This window comes from Trachurus japonicus, chromosome 9, assembly GCF_045865225.1.
Source record: "Trachurus japonicus isolate A0001 chromosome 9, Traja_1.0".
NCBI lineage: Eukaryota > Metazoa > Chordata > Actinopteri > Carangiformes > Carangidae > Trachurus > Trachurus japonicus.
Genome location: NC_140915.1, coordinates 21,569,857 through 21,585,155, shown reverse-complemented (window position 1 = coordinate 21,585,155; position 15,299 = coordinate 21,569,857).

Sequence of the window (15,299 nt, the reverse complement as noted above, 5' to 3'; positions counted from 1 at the left end):
TGGTTGAAATCGGGCCGGTGGTTTTGGAGAAAATGACCAAAAACCAAACAGGCGATTTTAAAAAGATGACAGGCGCGCGGCTTACGTTTTTTTTTTTTTGACCAAAAATTAAAATTTCTCCAAACTCGGATATATCATCTGGGGGTCCGAGGGGAGTCCAACGCAGAAGGTTTGGTTGAAATCGGGCCGGTGGTTTTGGAGAAAATGACCAAAAACCAAACAGGCGATTTTAAAAAGACGACAGGCGATTTTAAAAAGACGACAGGCGCGCGGCTTACGTTTTTTTTTTTTTGACCAAAAATTAAAATTTCTCCAAACTCGGATATATCATCTGGGGGTCCGAGGGGAGTCCAACGCAGAAGGTTTGGTTGAAATCGGGCCGGTGGTTTGGAGAAAATGACCAAAAACCAAACAGGCGATTTTAAAAAGACGACAGGCGCGCGGCTTACGTTTTGTTTTTTTTTGACCAAAAATTAAAATTTCTTCAAATTTCTCCAAACTCGGATATATCATCTGGGGGTCCGAGGGGAGTCCAACGCAGAAGGTTTGGTTGAAAAGCGGGCCGGTGGTTTTGGAGAAAATGACCAAAAAACCAAACAGGCGATTTTAAAAAGACGACAGGCGCGCGGCTTACGTTTTTTTTTTTTTTGACCAAAAATTAAAATTTCTCCAAACTCGGATATATCATCTGGGGGTCCGAGGGGAGTCCAACGCAGAAGGTTTGGTTGAAATCGGGCCGGTGGTTTTGGAGAAAATGACCAAAAACCAAACAGGCGATTTTAAAAAGACGACAGGCGCGCGGCTTACGTTTTTTTTTTTTGACCAAAAATTTAAATTTCTTCAAATTTCTCCAAACTCGGATATATCATCTGGGGGTCCGAGGGGAGTCCAACGCAGAAGGTTTGGTTGAAATCGGGCCGGTGGTTTTGGAGAAAATGACCAAAAACCAAACAGGCGATTTTAAAAAGACGACAGGCGCGCGGCTTACGTTTTTTTTTTTTTTGACCAAAAATTAAAATTTCTTCAAATTTCTCCAAACTCGGATATATCATCTGTGGGTCCGAGGGGAGTCCAACGCAGAAGGTTTGGTTGAAATCGGGCCGGTGGTTTTGGAGAAAATGACCAAAAACCAAACAGGCAATTTTAAAAAGACGACAGGCGCGCGGCTTACGTTTTTTTTTTTTTGACCAAAAATTAAAATTTCTCCAAACTCGGATATATCATCTGGGGGTCCGAGGGGAGTCCAACGCAGAAGGTTTGGTTGAAATCGGGCCGGTGGTTTTGGAGAAAATGACCAAAAACCAAACAGGCGATTTTAAAAAGATGACAGGCGCGCGGCTTTTTTTTTTTGACCAAAAATTAAAATTTCTTCAAATTTCTCCAAACTCGGATATATCATCTGGGGGTCCGAGGGGAGTCCAACGCAGAAGGTTTGGTTGAAATCGGGCCGGTGGTTTTGGAGAAAATGACCAAAAACCAAACAGGCGATTTTAAAAAGACGACAGGCGCGCGGCTTAGGTTTTTTTTTTTTTGACCAAAAATAAAAATTTCTCCAAACTCGGATATATCATCTGGGGGTCCGAGGGGAGTCCAACGCAGAAGGTTTGGTTGAAATCGGGCCGGTGGTTTTGGAGAAAAAGACCAAAAACCAAACAGGCGATTTTAAAAAGATGACAGGCGCGCGGCTTACGTTTTTTTTTTTTTGACCAAAAATTAAAATTTCTCCAAACTCGGATATATCATCTGTGGGTCCGAGGGGAGTCCAACGCAGAAGGTTTGGTTGAAATCGGGCCGGTGGTTTTGGAGAAAATGACCAAAAACCAAACAGGGAATTTTAAAAAGACGACAGGCGCGCGGCTTACGTTTTTTTTTTTTGACCAAAAATTAAAATTTCTCCAAACTCGGATATATCATCTGGGGGTCCGAGGGGAGTCCAACGCAGAAGGTTTGGTTGAAATCGGGCCGGTGGTTTTGGAGAAAATGACCAAAAACCAAACAGGCGATTTTAAAAAGATGACAGGCGCGTGGCTTTTTTTTTTTGACCAAAAATTAAAATTTCTTCAAATTTCTCCAAACTCGGATATATCATCTGGGGGTCCGAGGGGAGTCCAACGCAGAAGGTTTGGTTGAAATCGGGCCGGTGGTTTTGGAGAAAATGACCAAAAACCAAACAGGCGATTTTAAAAAGACGACAGGCGCGCGGCTTAGGTTTTTTTTTTTTTGACCAAAAATAAAAATTTCTCCAAACTCGGATATATCATCTGGGGGTCCGAGGGGAGTCCAACGCAGAAGGTTTGGTTGAAATCGGGCCGGTGGTTTTGGAGAAAAAGACCAAAAACCAAACAGGCGATTTTAAAAAGATGACAGGCGCGCGGCTTACGTTTTTTTTCTTTTTGACCAAAAATTAAAATTTCTCCAAACTCGGATATATCATCTGGGGGTCCGAGGGGAGTCCAACGCAGAAGGTTTGGTTGAAATCGGGCCGGTGGTTTTGGAGAAAATGACCAAAAACCAAACAGGCGATTTTAAAAAGACGACAGGCGCGCGGCTTACGTTTTTTTTTTTTTGACCAAAAATTACAATTTCTCCAAACTCGGATATATCATCTGGGGGTCCGAGGGGAGTCCAACGCAGAAGGTTTGGTTGAAATCGGGCCGGTGGTTTTGGAGAAAATGACCAAAAACCAAACAGGCGATTTTAAAAAGACGACAGGCGCGCGGCTTACGTTTTTTTTTTTTTGACCAAAAATTAAAATTTCTCCAAACTCGGATATATCATCTGGGGGTCCGAGGGGAGTCCAACGCAGAAGGTTTGGTTGAAATCGGGCCGGTGGTTTTGGAGAAAATGACCAAAAACCAAACAGGCGATTTTAAAAAAGACGACAGGCGCGCGGCTTACGTTTTTTTTTTTTTGACCAAAAATTAAAATTTCTTCAAATTTCTCCAAACTCGGATATATCATCTGGGGGTCCGAGGGGAGTCCAACGCAGAAGGTTTGGTTGAAATCGGGCCGGTGGTTTTGGAGAAAATGACCAAAAACCAAACAGGCAATTTTAAAAAGATGACAGGCGCGCGGCTTACGTTTTTTTTTTTTTGACCAAAAATTAAAATTTCTCCAAACTCGGATATATCATCTGGGGGTCCGAGGGGAGTCCAACGCAGAAGGTTTGGTTGAAATCGGGCCGGTGGTTTTGGAGAAAATGACCAAAAACCAAACAGGCAATTTTAAAAAAAGACGACAGGCGCGCGGCTTACGTTTTTTTTTTTTTTGACCAAAAATTAAAATTTCTCCAAACTCGGATATATCATCTGGGGGTCCGAGGGGAGTCCAACGCAGAAGGTTTGGTTGAAATCGGGCCGGTGGTTTTGGAGAAAATGACCAAAAACCAAACAGGCGATTTTAAAAAGACGACAGGCGCGCGGCTTACGTTTTTTTTTTTTTGACCAAAAATTAAAATTTCTCCAAACTCGGATATATCATCTGGGGGTCCGAGGGGAGTCCAACGCAGAAGGTTTGGTTGAAATCGGGCCGGTGGTTTTGGAGAAAATGACCAAAAACCAAACAGGCGATTTTAAAAAGACGACAGGCGCGCGGCTTACGTTTTTTTTTTTTTGACCAAAAATTTAAATTTCTTCAAATTTCTCCAAACTCGGATATATCATCTGGGGGTCCGAGGGGAGTCCAACGCAGAAGGTTTGGTTGAAATCGGGCCGGTGGTTTTGGAGAAAAAGACCAAAAACCAAACAGGCGATTTTAAAAAGATGACAGGCGCGCGGCTTACGTTTTTTTTTTTTTGACCAAAAATTAAAATTTCTCCAAACTCGGATATATCATCTGGGGGTCCGAGGGGAGTCCAACGCAGAAGGTTTGGTTGAAATCGGGCCGGTGGTTTTGGAGAAAATGACCAAAAACCAAACAGGCGATTTTAAAAAGACGACAGGCGCGCGGCTTACGTTTTTTTTTTTTTGACCAAAAATTAAAATTTCTCCAAACTCGGATATATCATCTGGGGGTCCGAGGGGAGTCCAACGCAGAAGGTTTGGTTGAAATCGGGCCGGTGGTTTTGGAGAAAATGACCAAAAACCAAACAGGCGATTTTAAAAAGACGACAGGCGCGCGGCTTAAGTTTTTTTTTTTTTGACTAAAAATTAAAATTTCTCCAAACTCGGATATATCATCTGGGGGTCCGAGGGGAGTCCAACGCAGAAGGTTTGGTTGAAATCGGGCCGGTGGTTTTGGAGAAAATGACCAAAAACCAAAACAGGCGATTTTAAAAAGACGACAGGCGCGCGGCTTACGTTTTTTTTTTTTTGACCAAAAATTAAAATTTCTTCAAATTTCTCCAAACTCGGATATATCATCTGGGGGTCCGAGGGGAGTCCAACGCAGAAGGTTTGGTTGAAATCGGGCCGGTGGTTTTGGAGAAAAAGACCAAAAACCAAACAGGCGATTTTAAAAAGATGACAGGCGCGCGGCTTACGTTTTTTTTTTTTTGACCAAAAATTAAAATTTCTCCAAACTCGGATATATCATCTGGGGGTCCGAGGGGGAGTCCAACGCAGAAGGTTTGGTTGAAATCGGGCCGGTGGTTTTGGAGAAAATGACCAAAAACCAAACAGGCGATTTTAAAAAGACGACAGGCGCGCGGCTTACGTTTTTTTTTTTTTGACCAAAAATTAAAATTTCTCCAAACTCGGATATATCATCTGGGGGTCCGAGGGGAGTCCAACGCAGAAGGTTTGGTTGAAATCGGGCCGGTGGTTTTGGAGAAAATGACCAAAAAACCAAACAGGCGATTTTAAAAGACGACAGGCGCGCGGCTTACGTTTTGTTTTTTTTTTGACCAAAAATTAAAATTTCTTCAAATTTCTCCAAACTCGGATATATCATCTGGGGGTCCGAGGGGAGTCCAACGCAGAAGGTTTGGTTGAAATCGGGCCGGTGGTTTTAGAGAAAATGACCAAAAACCAAACAGGCGATTTTAAAAAGACGACAGGCGCGCGGCTTACGTTTTTTTTTTTTTGACCAAAAATTAAAATTTCTCCAAACTCGGATATATCATCTGGGGTCCGAGGGGAGTCCAACGCAGAAGGTTTGGTTGAAATCGGGCCGGTGGTTTTGGAGAAAATGACCAAAAACCAAACAGGCGATTTTAAAAAGACGACAGGCGCGCGGCTTACGTTTTGTTTTTTTTTGACCAAAAATTAAAATTTCTTCAAATTTCTCCAAACTCGGATATATCATCTGGGGGTCCGAGGGGAGTCCAACGCAGAAGGTTTGGTTGAAATCGGGCCGGTGGTTTTGGAGAAAAAGACCAAAAACCAAACAGGCGATTTTAAAAAGACGACAGGCGCGCGGCTTACGTTTTTTTTTTTTGGACCAAAAATTAAAATTTCTTCAAATTTCTCCAAACTCGGATATATCATCTGGGGGTCCGAGGGGAGTCCAACGCAGAAGGTTTGGTTGAAATCGGGCCGGTGGTTTTGGAGAAAATGACCAAAAACCAAACAGGCGATTTTAAAAAGACGACAGGCGCGCGGCTTACGTTTTTTTTTTTTTGACCGAAAATTAAAATTTCTTCAAATTTCTCCAAACTCGGATATATCATCTGGGGGTCCGAGGGGAGTCCAACGCAGAAGGTTTGGTTGAAATCGGGCCGGTGGTTTTGGAGAAAATGACCAAAAACCAAACAGGCGATTTTAAAAAGACGACAGGCGCGCGGCTTACGTTTTTTTTTTTTGGACCAAAAATTAAAATTTCTTCAAATTTCTCCAAACTCGGATATATCATCTGGGGGTCCGAGGGGAGTCCAACGCAGAAGGTTTGGTTGAAATCGGGCCGGTGGTTTTGGAGAAAATGACCAAAAACCAAACAGGCAATTTTAAAAAGACGACAGGCGCGCGGCTTTTTTTTTTTGACCAAAAATTAAAATTTCTTCAAATTTCTCCAAACTCGGATATATCATCTGGGGGTCCGAGGGGAGTCCAACGCAGAAGGTTTGGTTGAAATCGGGCCGGTGGTTTTGGAGAAAATGACCAAAAACCAAACAGGCGATTTTAAAAAGACGACAGGCGCGCGGCTTACGTTTTTTTTTTTTTGGACCAAAAATTAAAATTTCTCCAAACTCGGATATATCATCTGGGGGTCCGAGGGGAGTCCAACGCAGAAGGTGTGGTTGAAATCGGGCCGGTGGTTTTGGAGAAAATGAACAAAAACCAAACAGGCGATTTTAAAAAGACGACAGGCGTGCGGCTTACGTTTTTTTTTTTGGACCAAAAATTAAAATTTCTCCAAACTCGGATATATCATCTGGGGGTCCGAGGGGAGTCCAACGCAGAAGGTTTGGTTGAAATCGGGCCGGTGGTTTTGGAGAAAATGACCAAAAACCAAACAGGCGATTTTAAAAAGACGACAGGCGCGCGGCTTACGTTTTTTTTTTTTTGACCAAAAATTAAAATTTCTTCAAATTTCTCCAAACTCGGATATATCATCTGGGCGTCCGAGGAGAGTCCAACGCAGAAGGTTTGGTTGAAATCGGGCCGGTGGTTTTGGAGAAAATGACCAAAAACCAAACAGGCGATTTTAAAAAGACGACAGGCGCGCGGCTTACGTTATTTTTTTTTTTACCAAAAATTAAAATTTCTCCAAACTCGGATATATCATCTGGGGGTCCGAGGGGAGTCCAACGCAGAAGGTTTGGTTGAAATCAGGCCGGTGGTTTTGGAGAAAATGACCAAAAACCAAACAGGCGATTTTAACGAGCGGCCAGGCTGCACCTGCACTGTTCTATTTATAGACTTTGATAACGAGTTGGCCCCAACAGCTGGCCACTGCACACAGAGCAGAGCAGAGCAGAGAGATTTGTGCTCTGAGCAGCTTCCGAAAACAGCCCAGAAAAAGAGAACCGTACCTCTTATCAGAATGTGGCCATGACTACTGGGGCAAGGAGACCTTCCTGAGCACATTGATGTGCATTAAATGTTTGTAGGGCAAAAACTTTTCTCAGGGTCGCAAGGTAGAAAAGGGGGGCATTTCTGTTTTTCTAAAAAAATCAGCTCCTACTTTTATATTGAAGTGGATGAGCCACTGGAGCGGGTCTAGCTGCACAATTAGGCTCATAGAGACAATTCTGTAAGTCTGTCTGCTGTTTTGAACACATCAAATGAGACACGACAAGTGTGGCTACAAACCAGTGAGGAAATCATGTGTCTAGAGTTTAATTTGTGGCCGTGCTGGCAATTTATCCAGAAAAAATCCTGAATGTTTTTTCGATCCCTCTCACTCTAGCGATGATGTCACTCATTCTAAGCCCTGCTCGTTAGACGCAACACACACCCATTATAAAGCTGGATTTTGTCAAAAAACTTAATGATTTTAAAGCGGCCAAATATCAGAAACTGTTGAAGATATCAATAAGCTGAGTCATAGAGGAATACTTAAAAAGTTTGTCTACAGCTCAGAATTTGAATGAAGTCTCTAGCTCAGGGGTCTCAAACTCAAATGAGCTGGGGGCCACTGCTGGCACTGTCATCTCAGTGGAGGGCCACTAAAGTTTTCAAGACGAATATTAAAAAAAATCACAAATATTTCTGAAAACGGGGTCTATTTTCAAATATTGTACAATAATTAGGGCTGTCAAACGATTAAAATTTGTAATCCTTTAATTTCCTGAGTTAATCACATAGTATTTTTCTTTTTTGCTTGAAATACCAGCAAGATGAATGGAAAGCATAAGAAACATCCAGATCTGGACGTTTCTTATGCTTTCCATGCTTTCCAAATACCATTTTCATGGTATTTGGTATTATCAGCTGTCAGAGAGAGAGCAGCCGTTTGGTGACAAGAAGAACAAGTTCTCTAGTGTAGGAACATGAGGAGAAAAAACATATGCAAGTTTTCTGCATCATAAGACCCCCCACCCCTCCCACACGCACACACACACCACCCCCCTCCACCCCTCCCTCCCTCCCTCACCAGGCTGAATGAACGGGAGATTGGGGGGGGGGGGGGGGGACTCGCTAGTCGAAGCGGCAGCGCTACGTCGCGCACAACCACAACAACGGCAACAACAGCAACAGCAACATGTTGCAGTGGATTATCAGTGTTTGTGTATGAGACACCGGGACCACGGAGCAGAGCGACTCCTCACAGTGCAAATGCACGATGGTCGGTGTGACGTGCAGAGAGCAGCAGAGACTCCTCAGTCCACGAGTTTCATGTCTCAGACCGGATCATGTGAATCCAGCTGCAGAAATATCCGGGGGACGGGAGTGTCGCGCTAACTGTAGTAACTCACACACACAGACATGCACACACTGCCTACCTGTGATCACGTCTGGAGAAGGCAGCTTCTCTGTTTCCCCCAACTACGAGCGGCCCGAGGTTAGCGCATTAATTGCGCATAAAAAAAATAGGGCCGTTAAAAGCATTTTGCATTAAGGCATTAACTTTGACAGCCTTTCCTACTTTTCACGTCAAGACACGGGCCAGATGTAGGGGGGCCGCGGGCGGGATGTGGCCCCCGGGCCGGGAGTTTGAGACCCCTGCTCTAGCTGAAAGTATGTGGACACTTTAAAGGCTGAAAGAAGTAAGAAGATTTGAAGAGTTTCAAGACTGTTCCAATGCATTCTCTATGGGGAAAAAAAAATCAGAAATAGTTGAATATTGCAAAAAGTATGAATAGTTGAAAAGAGAAAAGACATAGCACACCTGTCCCGAAAAGGCTGAACATTTTGATATTTGAATTGTTGAAATAGCACAAAGTATGAAGGACTAGTTACATGACGAAGAAAGGCAGAAAATGGCCGAACCGAATAACAATAGTGTGAATGCTTCCAGCATTCACACTAATAAGAAGAAAAAATCCACACAATAACAGCACTGGTCCCTGCAGCTATTTCATAGCTGTTGGGACCAGTGCCCGGTGCGATTGCCCGTGGCCCTAATGAACCCTGCAACAGATGGTGGAGCCCCCGCAGTGTCCAGATCTCAACATAACTGAGTCAGTCTAACAGAGATAGAAGACAGTGAGGAAGCCTGAATTTCTCCGCCAGCCTGAAAGTTCTCCAAGACCCTCAGAACAATCCACCTGCCAAGTAGCCTACTACCATAAAAAAAAACTGTGTGCAACTCTCTGAAGAAGAGGTGGTGCTGTTTTGAAGGCAAACACTGTTCACACCAACCAGACCTAGTTAGTGTGAATGCTGGAAGCATTCACACTATTGTTATTCGGTTCGGCCATTTTCTGCCTTTCTTTGTCATGTAACTAGTCCTTCATACTTTGTGCTATTTCAACAATTCAAATATCAAAATGTTCAGCCTTTTCGGGACAGGTGTGCTATGTCTTTTCTCTTTTCAACTATTCATACTTTTTGCAATATTCAACTATTTAGTGTGAATGCTGGAAGCATTCACACTATTGTTATTCGGTTCGGCCATTTTCTGCCTTTCTTCGTCATGTAACTAGTCCTTCATACTTTGTGCTATTTCAACAATTCAAATATCAAAATGTTCAGCCTTTTCGGGACAGGTGTGCTATGTCTTTTCTCTTTTCAACTATTCATACTTTTTGCAATATTCAACTATTTCTGATTTTTTTTTCCCCATAGAGAATGCATTGGAACAGTCTTGAAACTCTTCAAATCTTCTTACTTCTTTCAGCCTTTAAAGTGTCCACATACTTTCAGCTAGAGACTTCATTCAAATTCTGAGCTGTAGACAAACTTTTTAAGTATTCCTCTATGACTCAGCTTATTGATATCTTCAACAGTCTCTGATATTTGGCCGCTTTAAAATCATTAAGGTTTTGACAAAATCCAGCTTTATAATGGGTGTGTGTTGCGTCTAACGAGCAGGGCTTAGAGTGAGTGACATCATCGCTAGAGGGATCGAAAAAACATTCAGGATTTTTTCTGGATAAATTGCCAGCACGGCCACAAATTAAACTCTAGACACATGATTTCCTCACTGGTTTGTAGCCACACTTGTCGTGTCTCATTTGATGTGTTCAAAACAGCAGACAGACTTACAGAATTGTCTCTATGAGCCTAATTGTGCAGCTAGACCCGCTCCAGTGGCTCATCCACTTCAATATAAAAGTAGGAGCTGATTTTTTTAGAAAAACAGAAATGCCCCCCTTTTCTACCTTGCGACCCTGAGAAAAGTTTTTGCCCTACAAAGATTTAATGCACATCAATGTGCTCAGGAAGGTCTCCTTGCCCCCAGTAGTCATGGCCACATTCTGATAAGAGGTACGGTTCTCTTTTTCTGGGCTGTTTTCGGAAGCTGCTCAGAGCACAAATCTCTCTGCTCTGCTCTGCTCTGCTCTGTGTGCAGTTGGTCAAGCTGTAGCGGCCAGCTCGTTATCAAAGTCTATTTATAGAACAGGTCAGGTGCAGCCTGGCCGCTCGTTAAGATGTTTTTAAACACAGCCCCACACACACACATGATAAACCAGACTGACAGAGGATGTCCACGCACAAACACAGGCATCACACTCACACAGACAGACACACACAGACACTCACACACAGTCACACATGCACACATACACATACACAAACACAACACTGTTCCACACAGTAAAATGTAAGCAGTTAGTTGAGTCGCCATGGTAACTTCTGAGGGCAGGCTGCCAATCAATCAGATCATTAGGGAGAGAGGAGTTCTGTGGCTTTCTGCACATGTACACGCAGACAGAGAGACCGTCAGACACACACACACACACACACACACACACACACAGGTTTTCAGCTCACATTCATCAACCTCTCAATTATTTTATACTTTTGATGTTAATCTCCAACAATTTATATTTTTCTCATGAATTTAAGTTCAGACGTTTAGTCTTTCTAACTCTATTAATAGTAGTACAATTACAGGTGGAGCCTGGGACATAGGACGCAGCTTTTAACATCTATCTATCTATCTATCTATCTATCTATCTATCTATCTATCTATCTATCTATCTATCTATCTATCTATCTATCTATCTATAAACCCTTTGTCTCTTTTTTTCTCTCTTTTTCTTTCTTTCTTTTACTCCTTCATTTGTATTTTACATAACTTCTTTCTATCTTTCCCTCCCTATCCATCCATCCATCTACCTCTTTCTATCTATCATCCCCCTCTCTCTTTTTCTTCTTTCTTTCTTTCACCCCATTTCTTTTTACTTCTTTGTTTCTTTCTGTTTTTCTTTCTACTCCTTTTCTCTTTCTATGTTTCTACCCCATTTCTTTCTTTCTTTCTTTCTACTGCTCTCTGTATATCTCTCTCTTTCATTTGTCCACCCCAATATCTTTCCTTCTTTCTTACTACTCCTCTGTCTCTTTCATTCATTCTCTATTCTCTTTATGTTCTATTATTCTGTTTTTCTTACCTTTTTCTTTCTCTATCTACCCTTCTCTCTGTGTCTTCTTTCTTTCTGTCCTTTTGTTCTTTCTTTCTTTCTCCATCCAGGGTCCGACATTAAGGTTTTTTCGTACTTGCCCTGTCAGGCAAGTACTTTTCAAATCTACTTGCCCCATCTAAATTCTTACTTGCCCTGTCTAGGTTTTTTTTTTCTGGTTGTGTGGTGCATACTTTCGCTCATGACTTATATCTTACTAAAATCCTTCCTGTTGACTATACACAACACTACACAACACTTCTTTCTTCAGAAAGCAGTATTTATTATTATCTATAATTGCATTTAAATGGCAATCATTGCAGACATGTAAAATTAACTGCTATTTCACATTATTTGACCAGTAGCAGTTACACCCTCCATGCCCTATCTGAACAGGTGAGCCACCTGTTTAATGCCCGATCACAGTTGAAATCTTGAACTGAAAGGCCTTTTAATGGCTAAAAACATTAACCTGGACAACATTTTAACAGATAGCTGGCTCCTCCAATCAGATTTTATTCTTTTCATTGCATTCACATGCTGCAGTGGACAATTTAGCTTCAGTATTAATGCAGTATCTAAAAAATATATATATATTAGAAAAGACCAATTTAAAAAATAATTTTTAATATGAAAATGTTCATGTCCATCTATATGCTCTCAATACTTGGTTGGGGCTACTACTGGAAATAGCCTAGACTTTTCCATGTTACTCTAGTTTATTGAGTTGCCCCTGTAAAACTCAAGGATGTGGGACATTGAAACAACAGTGACAGGCAAACAGCCAATCACAGGGGTCTCAAACTCAATTTAGTTCAGGGGTAACAAACAGCACAATTTGATCTCAAGTAGGCCTAACCAGTAAAACAATAGCATGATAGCCTATACATATATTTTAATTTTTTTTTATTTTTCCTCTGTTTTAGTACATTATTAAGATGTTTACAGTTAATGAACTATCCTTTTACAAAACATATTATGAACCACCTGAAATTTCTTGATAAAAATATGTGCAATTAAAAATTTTCACACTTGCTGAGGGCCGGATTGGACCCACTTTTGGGCCGGTTTTGGCCCGCGGGCCGCATGTTTCACACCCCTGATTGAAGCGCCGTCTCCACGTGTGTTTATTGACAACAGGATTATAACCTAAAAAGGGCACGTTAGCTCGTCGGTATGGTAACGGTAACGGGTGACTGTTGCGTGCGTCTGCCCCGAGTCTGAAACAGCGGCAGCGTTAATGAAGCAGCGTCAGGCCGCTCACCGTCAGTGAAATGCTCGGTGAAATCGCCGATTAAATACGGCGAGCCGCGAGCGACGTACAGCCTATCTCACCTGGTAGAGCACCCGCTGCAGCGACCCAGCTGACAGTCCCTTTGCTCCGCGTCAACCCCCCCCCTCTCACTCTCTCCCTCTCCCCCCGTCTCTCTCCAGCTGTCCTTTCAAAATAAATGCATAAAAAGTCAGAAAATAAAAAAATAATAAAATCTGAGTCGGTGTCCGCGCAGGTTCTACCTGCCCGCCGGTAATTTTTACTTGCCCCGGGCAATCGGGCAACCGTTATTGTCGAACCCTGCCATCTACCCTTCCCATTTTCTTTCTTTCCTTCTGTCCTTTTCTTCTTTCTTTCTTTCTTCAGCTCATTCAGCATTGTTTCAACAATTTCTTCAGCTTATTCAGCATTGCTTTCAGCATTCACACCATTTCCATTCTTGGAAATGTTTTTTCTAGTTCTGATTTTTTTTTCCCCATAGAGAATGCATTGGAACAGTCTTGAAACTCTTCAAATCTTCTTACTTCTTTCAGCCTTTAAAGCGTCCACATACTTTCAGCTAGAGACTTCATTCAAATTCTGAGCTGTAGACAAACTTCTAATGTATTCATCCTGTATTTACAACTTTTTCATAGCTTGTACCGTTTTTGAGATAAATCCTTTAAAAGCACATGAGGATTTCTGACAGATTTCACACTTTTCAATGAGTGTGTATGGGGTTGGGTCAGAGTGAGTGACATCATCGTTAGAGTGAGAGGGATCGAAAAAACATTCAGGATTTTTTCTGGATAAATTGCCAGCACGGCCACAAATTAAACTCTAGACACATGATTTCCTCACCGGTTTGTAGCCACACTTGTCGTGTCTCATCTGATGTGCTCAAAACAGCAGACAGACTTACAGAATTGTCTCTATGAGCCTAATTGTGCAGCTAGACCCGCTCCAGTGGCTCATCCACTTCAATAGAAAAGTAGGAGCTGATTTTTTTAGAAAAACAGAAATGCCCCCCTTTTCTACCTTGCGACGGCAAGAAAAGTATTTGTCCTACAAACATTTAATGCACATCAATGTGCTCAGGAAGGTCTCCTTGCGCAGATAGTCTCTACCACATTCTGATAAGAGGTACGGTTCTCTGTTTTTTGGCTGTCATTAGGAGAGCTGCACCGAGCTCAAAACTGACTGTTCTGCTCCTGCTCTGTTGTGCAGGTGGCCATCAAGACACACACACACACACACACACACACACACACACACACACACACACACACACACACACCCAGTGCCACCCAGTGCCACCCAGTAAAAGGTAAGCAGTTAGTCACCATGGTGCAGGCTGCCACACAGGTGTATTCAATCAGATCATTAGCACATGGAGGGGTTTTGTGGTGATCAACTATTGTACTTGTATTGTTCTGGCTATGTGCTGGTCCATAGAGTCAGAGGAGGTTGGTCCTCCTCTATTTTTTAGAGGCCAGATGAACATCAACATATTTTTTAGAAAGAGTAACTGGTTGAATTAAACCATTACCACATCATTTCATGTCTCCACCAAGTTCACTTTCCTCCTCCTCCTCTTTTTCTCCCTCCTTCCTCCCTCTTCCTCTCCCTCCTCTTCTTCTCCATCCTTCTGCCTTCTTTCTCTCCCTCTTCCTCCTCCTCTTCCTCCTTCTCCTCTTCTTCTCCCTCCTTCCGCCTTCTTTCTCTCCCTCTCCCTCCTCTTCTTCTCCCTCCTCTCTCCTCCTCCTCCTCTTCTTCTCCCTCCTCCTCTCCCTCCTCCTCTTCTTCTCCCTCCTTCCTCCCTCTTCCTCCTCTTCTCCCCCTTCCTCCCTCGTTCTCCTCCTCTCCCTCCTCCTCTTCTTCTCCCTCCTTCCGCCTTCTTTCTCTCCCTCTTCCTCCTCTTCTTCTCCTTCCTTCCTCCCTCCTCCTCCTCTCCCTCCTCTTCTTCTCCTTCCTTCCTCCCTCCTCCTCTTCTCCCTCCTCCCCCTCTTCTTCTCCCTCCTCCTCTCTCTCTGCCATTCAGCCCAATGCAATTTATTTCACAGCAGAGTAGCAGGAGCTCAACTTTTTAATTCGCTGGAATGGGCATTATACTTTGTTTGATTTCATCAAAAAATAGTCACAAGTCACAAAAAAGGTCCTCTACTTACTTGTTGTGGCTCATTTCTTTTTTTTTTTTTTAAGTATCATTGAAAAATCTCACATTCATCAAAGTCTCAACCTCCCTTCTCCACAGCTCTGTCTGTAGTCCAATGGGTAAGGTGGCTGCTTGCCAACCTCAAGGTCACTGGTTCAAATCCAAGAGTGGCACTCTTGTTATGTTATGTTGAATTCTGCTCCCCTCCCCCACCTTCAATTGGTTACAGGTGTTCGTTAAGCGCCACAGTTTGCAGCACATCATCACAATCAATGACAACATGTTTAGGTGTGTGCTCTCTGTGGTGAAATGGCAGAGTAAAGGTTTATTGATCATGAGGCCATGGGTTCGATTCCTGCCTCATTCATGTGGTACTTTCTGATAGAGACTTCATTCAAATCCTCATCTGTAGACAAACTTCTAATGGCTCATTTATGCTCTTTTCTTTCTTTCTTTTAAGCATCATTGAAAAATCTCACATTCATCAAAGTCTCAACCTCTCTTCA